Below are 11430 nucleotides of genomic sequence, written 5' to 3' on the forward strand. Positions count from 1 at the left end.
CTGTCTCTGTTTCTCTCTGTCTCTGTGTGCATATCCCTTTCTGTCTCTATCTGTCGCTTTCTCTCTCTCTCCCTCTCTCTCATACACACACACACACACACACACACACCCATTCTGGATTTTTTTTTTATTTTTGCCTTTAAAAATAGCATTAGTAAGCATGTACAATGATAATGATGTCTGAGACAGTTAGCCAAGGAGAGGAAAAAAACATCTGTACAAGGAAGAAACAAAAGACCCACATCTGGGACAAAAGTTCAAGGGAGTATCTTAAGTTATCATTAAGATGCAGGAACAACAAGGATGTAATTGCCTGTTTGCTATACTAAAAAAAATGCTAACTTTCAAAATGGAGAAATAACCCATATGTTTACATTTGTCTATGTAAAGAATATTTTTAATGATATAAAAACCTCTTACAGTAATGTAAAGAAATATGCAAATTGCTAAATATTTTTATTCATAAAAATTACATTTTAAATGAATATTTATTGTCACCAAGTATGTTCATTATATATTGTTAAGGAAAAAGTGAAATAAAACAACATAGGGTTTGCATTTCTAATAATCTAATGGACCAGGCATCTTGACAAAAATCGCTGACATAAAACATGTAGAAATCCTTCTAAATGAATACATGAATTAGATGCAAATAAAAGAAATTCCCAAGATGCCAAATATGAAGTGAGGGCTGAAAATCAGAGTGGCAAATTGACATTGAGGCTTGGGGACAACTGCCAGTTGCAGTGACCAAGAGGTTTTTTACAGTTTTACATATTTTAAGTTATATGGGGACAAAGGACCAAAGTCCTAGACCTACCCATGGTGGAAAAATAAGGCCAAGATCCTCAAAGGGCCATGCCCTGGTGAAAAGTTTGACTAGAAAATAATTCACCCACTGGCAAAGAGATAAGACTAAGGAAGACTGTTGGACTCAATCTGAGATCTGATAGGGAAAGAATATTTCCCTGAGAATTCATAGTCACAGAATTATTCTCACATGCATTTGGAATTTAAATCGCACTCCCTGAAAGGTTTGGAAAACCTCAAGGCAAAATATTAGTAGCGTCATTCCACGTTGGTATTACTTCAGACTTCCCAGAAGAAGAAAATGCATAATCTCTCTAGAGGTACCTATCCTCAACCCAAGCCTCCCTGGAAGCCACAGAAAATGCCCCATTAAACATTAGTTCACTAACCAAAACTAAAAAACACACAAATAAACAAGCCACCACAAATGAAAATAAACAGAAACAACAAACAGCAGAATTAGACCCCCAAGAACTTCATAGCACAGAATTTTCAGATTCAGAATATTTAAATAATGCTTTTTAAAGGAGGAAGAAAGAAAATACTATCACAAAAGAGCAGAGGCGAGAGTGAAAAATAACCAAATATCATGTTTAAATATAAAAACATAATAATTTAAATGGAAAATTCAATGAACAGGTAAATCAGCAGATTAGAAACAGATAAAGAAAAAACAATGACCCAGAAAATAAACCTGAAAAAACTACCTAGAATACTGTACACAGAGATAGAGGTATAAATTTATAAGTGGTTAAGAGACACTGATTCTGGAACATATATTCAATCATATTTCCAAAAGAAGGGAAGAGAGTTGCAAAGTGATATAAGCAAAATAGCAGAATAGTATACTCCAGCCCTTACTCTGACAGAAACATCAATTCTGACAACCATCCATGGGCAAGAATACCTCTGTGGGAACCTGGGAGTCCAGTGGAGAAATTCCAGCACCCTATTCAAACTCCAAAAACAAATGCATTGAAGAGAATAGAAAAAGTTTCACTTAATCTCTGTTACTCCTCCGCTAGGTGGCATAGCTCAGTACCAAGAGAGGCTCCTGGCCCATAATTTCTCCCATACAGGAAAGTGAGACTGAGTGAGTGCCTGGATTTCCTAGCCTAGAGAGATGTTGCCCAAGAGGCCCACTTCTGCTTCATGCCACCCAGAATGCTGAAGGGATTAGTATAGCTGAAAAGTCAGGGAAAAGGAACAGGCTCACAACAACCTACAGATCTCAAAAACTCAGCCACAGATCCTACTAACTAGCTCTCAGACTCCACCAAGAGGCCTGCCCACAAATCTCATGGAACTTCTCACCTGCAGCTCCCCCAAGTGACCAATGCATCCCCCAGCACTCCATGTGTACCCCTAAGATAGTGCACACAAGCCTCTATAAACGGTATGCACATGCTCCCACAGATGGCATGTGCAACTCTCTGCAGACGATACATTGATATCAGCAGCAGGTTTGATTCTGCAGATCTGGAGAAGGCGCACAAGCTTGCACACTTCAAGGTGCTGCCCTAGACAAAATAAACAGAAGGCTCTCAGCCGCTGGCCCAACTTTGGGATGGAGAGAAGGCACACAATCCTAAGAATTCCCCTCCAAAGAAGGGACAAAAGGGAATGAAAAGAATGAAGAAAAGCAATCCTTGAAGAAATAATGACTTTCTAAAATTGATAAAGAAATTAATCCTGAGACTCAGAAAACATACAAATCCAAGAAGTTTTCTTAAGTCCACATTTGTACACATCCCTCAGAAACTGAATAAATATGCAGACTACTCCTCTTCCCATTCCACCCACCAAAAATAAAGATCTTTTTTTCTAAGTTTATTTATTTTGAAAGAGAGAGAGAGATAGAGGGAGGAAGGGGCAGAGAGAGAATCCCAAGCAGGCCCCACATAGTCAGCGTGGAGGCTGACACAGGACTAGAACTCATGGGCTGTGAGATCATGACCTGAGCTGAAATCAAGAGCTGGATGCTTAACCAGCTGAGCCATCCAATCACTCCATGAATAAAGATATTAAAAGCAGCCAGAAATAAAAGACAAAGGAAGAGAAATCTGAGTAGCAAGGATTCTCAACAGAAATCTATAAGCAATAGACTAAGATCTCAATGTGCTAAAATAACTGTCAACTTAGAATTATATACCTAGCTAAACTATCATTCTCTAACAACAACAAAATAATGCCATAATGACAAATAGAATAAAATGGTGTCTTCATTAAAGAACCAACAAAGGAAATATTTGAGGATAAGAAAGTGAATCCCAGAAGAAAGGTCTAAAATGCACAAAGAAATGTGCATACAGTCAGGTCTATGGATTTGGTAGTCCTACATAAGTCTAGTTAGAATCAGAAGAGCAAAAGGAAGGCATCTCAATGAATCCCTAAAGCAGGGATGGACAGATGTTCCTTTGGAAGATGCTAAAGTATGCAGATGCTCTCCTTCTGGAATATAATGACCCAGAAAACCTTTTGCCACCATAACATTAGAAAGTCTTTTCTGGAGGATGGAGGATGTTACACAGTTCCCTTCATTGGCCCCAGGGTACTCTTCCCTCTAGATGAACACAGCCTGCAACTTTACCCTCCTCCAAAGCTACAGAGCTGTTAATTTTCCAGATAATCCTTCAAATCCACATGCCAGCTTTCTACTCAACTGACAGTAATTCTCGATGAATCATACTAATACCTAAAAAAAAAAAAACACAAAACAAAAAGGGCGTTCCATTTTAGATTTTTGAAAGGAGAAGAATCATACTCAATGAAAAATAAAAGAAAGGGGATACCCTGGGCTTTTGAATCTCATTTTACACCTCATGCTTTTTATAGTTCCATCTTTTAAAATGTTCTTGCCCTTTTTTGCCATATGCAAACTCCTACTCCCCCCTCAAGACCCAAGTCAAACAAACATAAGTTCCAAGAAATACTGGCTGATTCCCTCTATACTAATGCTATAACTTTCATATAATATTTCAGTTTTTTCCCATTATTTCTATATGTCTGTCTTCATCATTATACTGTGAAGTTTCTAAAGACAAGAACTAGTTTTTTCTTTATCTTTGTATCCCCAACTCCTAGAACAGCATCTGACATATAGTAGGTATTTCTTCATATGTATTTATTGAACAAGTGGATGGCCCCCATGGATTTTAAAATAATCTAATAGATATAGACTATTAAATCACTAGGTAATCAGGTGCCACATCCAGTATTCTGGATCCTGGGAAAAGTCTAGCTCACAAAATGTAAAAACCCTCAGTAAGTAAGGAACTAAAGCTCAGCAATGATTATATTGATGTCCCCATAGGATCTGGGGTCAAATATCTGTGACATGGACCTAATGCAAAATTGAGCCCTGGGACTGCAAAAAATACCAGAGGGTTCTTGGACCTTATCAACTGTCATGGTCCTGGGAACATTTATTGGGAAATTTACTTATCAGGGTTGGTGACCTCTAGATCTGGATTTGTCTGCCTACTTTCTAAGCTGCTCATTAATCTGCAGGACGTTCTCTGAGCCTTGATCATTTCTGCCTTATTAGCATATCATTAATTTCTATGTAAAGTAGAGGTCACAGACCATCACTGTGACACAATAATTCTCCAAATGTAGGAAATTGAATCATTTAAATTTCTGAACAGAAATGAGAAGATATGTCTTCCCAAAAAAAGTGGTTCAGTGATAGCAGAACAGGAAGTATCCTTGAGTAAGAAATGGAATTTTATAGAGTAGGAAAGAGAATACCAAAAATTGCAGGCATGGGTCCTTTTTAGGTAAATGTCCAGAAAAGGCAAATCTATAGAGACAGAAAGATTAGTGGTTGTCTGGGTTGGGGATAGGAAGGGAAATTAAGTGTAAATGGGCTCAAAGAGTCTTATTGGGTGATGGAAATTTTCTAAAACTAGTTTATGGTGATAGGTACACAGCTCTACCAAGTTACTAAAAAGCATTACATCACACACCTAAAACAGGTGAATTTCATGTATGATATGTAAATGATCCCTCAAAAAACTAGGTTTTTTTTGCTAACAGTTTTAGTATATCAAGGCAAAAACAAAGTTTGGTCAAGATATCACTGGTAGCATCTCTGGAATAAGCTACATCAAGAATTAAGGAGACTGAGACTAGGCAGGACTTAAGAGGCTTGCAACAGGATGTTAGCTGCAGTGCAATTGTTTGATTTTCCATTATAGAAAATGTCAAGCATATATAGACAGAGAGAAGATGGTATGGACAACCCCCATGTACACAGCATCCATCTTTAACAATGATCCAACTCATAGACAATTTATTTAATCCAAAACCCACCTACTCCAACCCACCCCACACACTAGATTTTATAGCACTATATTTTATTTTTTTATTACGGAAAATTCAGACATATACTAATGTAGACAAGGCAGAACAATAAACCCCCATGAACCTTCCAACTTCAACAATTATCAATACATGGCCAGCTTGTCTTATCTCTATCCTTCTTGCTTCCCCCATCCCTGTCTTATTGGTAAGTATACCTCAGACATCAAATCATTTCATCTGCAAATATTTCATGAAGTATCTCAAAAGGTAAGGACTTCATTCTTTTAACAGCCACAGTACCATTATCATATCCCAACAAAATTAACAGTGTTGTCCTGATATCACTAAATATCCAGGGTTCAGATTTCCAGTTTTACCATAAATGTCAAAAATATGTTTTTTAAGGCTTTGTTTATTTGAATCAGGATCCACAAACAAAGGTTCACAAACTGCTATTTACTGACATGTCTCTCATTTCTTTTAGTCTTCAGGCCCTCTTCATCCCCCACCCACCCCATTTCTCTCTCATTTTCCTTGCAATTTCTTTTTTGAAGAAACCATGTCATTTGTCTGTAGACTTTTTCTCAGTCTAGATTTTGCAGCACTATTTTCAATAACAAAACATTGGAACTAGTAGACGCCATCCATCAAAAGGAAGTCAGTTAAATAAATGAGGATATAACCACGTAATGGAATTCATAAGAGCTGTGTGATTAATTTATATCAAGCAGCAAGATTCAACAAATGTTTATTAAATATATACTATACTATGTGCCAGGTTCTATTCCAGGTGTTAGAGATAGAGCATTGAATAAAATAGAATCTCTGCCTGCTTGGGGACAGATCTCCCCGCCCTGTATTTTAATGGAGGGTGACAGACAATAAACACATAAATAATTAAAATGCATAGAGAGGTACCAGGCTGGTTCAGTTGGTTGAATGTCCAACTCTTGGTTTCAGTGCAGGTCATGATCTCATGGTTTGTAAGTTCAAGCCCTGTGTTGGGCTCTCTGCTGTCAGTACAGAGCCCGCTTCAGACCCTCTATCTACCCCCCACCTCTCTCTCTGCCCCCTCCCTCCTGCTTGCACTCTCTCTCAAAAATAAACATTTAATAAATAAATAAATAAATAAATAAATAAAATACAGAGACTATCAGATGATGCTACCTGTGATAGAGAACAATACATCAGGAAAAGGGAATAAGGCTTGTGAGGAAGTGGGAAGGGAAGGTTGCAGTTTCAAATGAGGTAGCCACAGAAAGCTGTGATGGAAAGGTGACATATAAGCACAGAACTGACAGAGGTGATGAGTGAGCTAGTTATACAGATAAATGGGGGAAAGAATCCAAGGCAGAAGCAACAGTCAGTACAAAGGTCCTGAGGTGACAGTGTGCCTGGTATGTTTAAGGAGTGACAGGGAGGCCAGTGTCACTGGAGGGAACGAGGGGGAGAGGGGTAGGAGATGCTGCCCAAGAGGCATCTGGGCCCAGAAACTGCTGGGCTTTTCAGGCCATCACAAGGATGTTGGCTTATATTCTGGGTGATATAAGGCCATGGGAGAGGTCCCAGCTGAGAAGTCACAAGATAATGCAGCAGTAACAAGATAGAGGGAAGATGAATAAAGAAAGTTATTATACTTGCTGGACAATTTCTCCATCAGCGTATGGAGTTCCTGCACATGACCCTATAGGCTGATGACTTTTTATATTTCACTTGTCAGAGAGGGGACAATGCAGGGGCTGCTGAGGCCCTTCCAATGAGGCTCAGGGCTAAGAGGTCTGGGTTGGGTGAAGTTTATTAGGAAGAAGTTCCCCCAGAAGTGTTGATTCTGTGGCAAGAGCCCCCCACTTCCTGCAGTCTAGCCTGGGCACTAGTCATCTGTCCCTCCAAGTGCCCCTAAAGCAAACTATAGCCTGTTCCAGACTTGTTTTTGTAAGTAAAGTTTTATTGGCATACGGCCACACCCATGCCCATTCATTTGCATATCGTCCAGGGCTGCTTTCAGCTAAGCAGAGTAAATTTGTTAGACCTTATGGCCCCAAAGCCTAAAATATTTACTACCTGGTCCTTTACAGGAAAAGTTTGCCCAGCCCTTCCCTAAAGAAACCTAAGCCTCTCAAAGCCCAGGGGCCACCCATTAAGGTGGAGAGTCACAGCCTGCTTCTGGCTGAGAACTGCCATTGCCATTCTGAGAGGCTTCTTCCATTGGTCTGAGTGGATTTCCTTAGATGGGTGGTGGGTGCCCAGGGCCCCTCTGCTCTCCCTCCCCTTTCTCTTCTCCTGGGAACTTGGGTGAATGGACCCTGTCTCATGTACCACCCTTCCCCCTTACCCAGAGTGAGCTCCTGTTCAGTGTAGAAAATCCTGGTGGGTTCAGACCCCCTAAAAACAAAAAGCCCTGGGCCCAGATCCCAGCTCTGCTGCTGCTTGTCACCTTGAATAATGCCTCTTGGCCTTGGGCTCCTAAACTGCAAAACAGGGCTAGCAGTAGCTGGTCCAAAGATTGCTGAGAGAATTACATGGGGGGGGGGGGGGGTGGGGGCTGAGAACAGCGCCTAGCCTTACTAGGTCAGTGACGCCAGTGCACACTGGCCGCCACCACTGACATGGGCCTCTTACTCCATTTACAGTTCCACCTGGATGCAGTTGTGGATACTCCCAATTATGGGGGCTTTACAGGCTATCCTTGACCGTGCATCATTGTCATTATCACAGAGCACAACTGTCATTAGAGAAGTCCTGCACTCTTATGCACCAGTGGACATCTCATGCTTTCCTGGCAATGCTTCTCCCCTTTCTGGATAAAATCACCATCGTTTTCCTTTGGTTAAATCACCCCACCCCCTCTCTCAGTCCATGTGGCTTGAGTGGGGCTGACAGGAATGGTGGGGATGAAATGAGATGACCCAGCATGCCCCTGCCACCAGCCAGGCCAAAGAGTATCTTCTTCAGTAGGCAGAGAGACCCAGGAACTCCCAGGAATCAAGCCCATTTCCCAGCACAGACTTTGCATTGTGTTGCCCAGCTTAAAAATATCCATCTCCCTGTGGGCACAGGCTAGAATCAGCCCTTCTCCCCCAGCTACCACATACCCAGGCTCTCAGAGTCTCCTGGCCACTGTGTGGCCATCACCTCTCTGATCTCTCACCCCCACCTTGGGTGCTCACTTTCATATTAATACTACATTTCCAGGCTTGCTTAGTCAGAGAGGTTTCTGGGGCCAGAAGTGTCACTAGGGGACCCAACACTGCTCCAAGACTCACACTGCATTACACTCCAAGGTGTAGACAAAAGCTGCCTTGTGTCTCCTTTTAAAAGGAGGGAACCCTGTTTGGATGTGCTAATGATGAGGATGGTGTAGTGATCAGACTGGCATCCCCAAGGCCAAGCAGAATAATAGCTATGTTCCATAGCTGCCCGTCATGTCCCTTTGGGTTATTAAGTAATGAAAGGAATCAAATGGAAAGAAGGGTAAATGGAAACATCTTCTGGGAAGATGGGGAGCTCCTCCTATCCTATGTCTCATTATTGTATCTAGAATAGTAGCTGAAGGGAAGAAATTGTTCCGTAACAGCAAAAGGATGGCCAAGCAAGTCTTTGGTAGGCTGCAGCCCCAACTTTGCCATATGACAAAAACAGGCTATTCTATGTCTTATTGGAGGCGCGTGGAATAGGGCGATGGCCAGGTTTTTCTGTCTGGCACACTGTTGCTTCTGTTTTGACAAAAGCACCATGGTTTTCTTTTGTAGAACCACTTTCCCTCTGCTCCCCATCAACTTATAAATCCCCGAGGGTAAGGGGGTACATAGCCCATTCCTTTGCTCCAAGGATGGGCAAGTAAGCCAGGCCTGGCCAATGAGGGTACTCTATGTCCTTGTCCACAGTGATGGGTTCAGAGGTGAGCAGAAGGCCCATGCTGCACCAATCAGAGCCAACAAGTGTCATCCCTAGGGCTTTGGCTGGGATGATTAGGCACAAGTTTTTCTCTTTCTCCTAGATATGCAAGCTAGTTGTAGTCTAGAGCCACAGAGGGGCCATCCTGGCCACCACTTGAAGGGGGACTGCCTAAGAATAAAACCAACCTCGATAGTCCAGTACAGCCAGGACACAGAGACAAGTCCTGATGACTTTTGTCTGAACTCCTGCATCCAGCCACGTCTAGAGCTAACCATAACCCTGACCTTTACTGTTCATAAGCTAATAAATCATTTTTCCATTGCTTAAATCAAAACTTCTGCCTGATACAAATATCTGCCAGGCACTAGGAAATTAGGAAGGGGAGTTTTCTCCATCTAACCTGTGAGAAATCTCTTTTTTGAGCATTTAGATATCCTTGTCTTTTTTTTGGTGGGGGGGAGTGGCACTGGAAATTCAATATGTTAATTTTTTTCATCCCCTTTGGCACTCTCTAAGAAAAAGAAAAATGGACTAGGGAGGAACATTCTTTGACATGGTACAAATGAAGTTCTGTGTAATCTAAATAAGTCATTCAGTTTGATAAGAAATTCATCAAAATTCCAAGAGTCTTGGGGAAAAGGCAAAAACAACATGCAAATGCCAAAGGGAGGGAATGTATGAGCCCAAGCATCCCCTCGGTGCCCAGATCAGCCTGATCACTCAGCGGCACACTGGATGTCAGGGGGTTCCCAGGGCGCACAGAGTGACAGTTTCCCCAATGAGGTGCTGAGGAAGAACATCTCCAACTTAGGGAGAAGGTTTCCTTAGTAATCTTGCTTCTCATGTCTCTCCTGCCACATTTCATGGGACGTGGGCTGTAGGAGATGGTGGGGAGGGCTGGAGAGAATTGTGAACATTGTTTCTATGCAAAAATGATAGTTAGCTTTACACAAGTTCTATTGGATATGCATCCCAGGCCTGCCCAACTGCATGTCCTATTTCCATGATGCCAGGTGGCAGCATGAGGCCCATAAAGTTTGCTAAAATTCTTTAAACCAGAGTGGTCTCTACACTTCTCCATATGACCCTGAGGGCCAGGTGGCTCACTGACTAAGCAGGGGAGGTTCCTGGTAGTTCCACCAGCTAACACACAAGTTGGTGAACACCAACCTCATTTGGCCAGTCCAGATCTTTGCTACACTTTCTCCCTCCCACTCAGTATTCACTTCTGGAGTAAATCATTGTTCAGTGGTTGACTTCCAAAGAGCTCCAAAATCTCCATTCCGAGACTGTGTATCAGTTCTTCCCACAGATATGGGCAATCCTTGGCAGCTCACCCTCCCCATGTATAAGGAAGAAAGCATACTAAAACCACTCTTCTCCAGGGCCACAAATACAAAAATAATTTATTCCCATGGTAGCCATAATAATAATCCATGCAACCACAAACTTTTTTTTTTTTTTTTTTTTTTTTTTTTTGGAGCATCTATTTTTGTAGCAGCACTCAATCAGGCACAGAGACTAAAAATGTAAACCAAGCTTGGACTCTATCCTCAAGTAGTTCATAGAAAAACTAAGCAAACAGAAAGAGGCTCTACAGGAGAATTCTTCCCAGCCTCACCTAGTTTCTGATGCTCTGGTGTTCCTTGCCATTCTTTGGCCTATAGATGCATCCCTCTAGTCCCAAAGCTACCTTTTCCCTGTGTGTCTTATCATCATCTTCCCTCTGAGTATGTCTGTCTCTGTGTCCAAATTGCCCCTTTTTATAAGGACATCAGTCATCCTGGATTAGAACCAACCTGATAATTACCTCTGTAAAGACCCTGTTTCAAAATAAGGTCATACTCTGAAGTACTGGGGGTTAAGACTTCAACCTGCCCTTTTGGGGTTGAATTCAATTAAATTTTAGGGACAGAATTCAACCCATATCAGAAAGTCTCTCTGACAAGACTCACCTGCCTTCCAAATGTATCACCATATCTGTCTCTATCACCACTGGGCTCTGCCTACCTGTAGGGCCCCAAGACTTCAATGTGAGATGCCCCAGGACACACACTAGGGCCCACTGAGCCTGCTCTGCCCTGGGACACTTAGTGCCTGCCCAGTCATCCTAATTGCCCATCTTCATAATCTGGCCAGACTCCAGTTTGAGTATTTGGTTGCTGAATTCTAGCTATGGTGAGATTAGTGGGATAGGCAGCTGAACAAACCCTGGAGCATTCTAGTCAACTGTCCACCATACTCAGCATATGATGAATGTCATAAGTCACTAAGATCTCAAAAATGGGAAATACAGAGAAACCACCCAAAGCCATAATGCATATGAAGTTTACTTAAGCTACCTGTTTTAATGAATGGGGTACCTTCCTGCCATTTAACATGGAAGGTAGGTTAGCAAAACAATGTGAGGAATGGCTG

The sequence above is a fragment of the Panthera uncia genome, chromosome E3 (assembly GCF_023721935.1).
Source record: "Panthera uncia isolate 11264 chromosome E3, Puncia_PCG_1.0, whole genome shotgun sequence".
In the NCBI taxonomy this organism is placed as follows: Eukaryota; Metazoa; Chordata; class Mammalia; order Carnivora; family Felidae; genus Panthera; species Panthera uncia.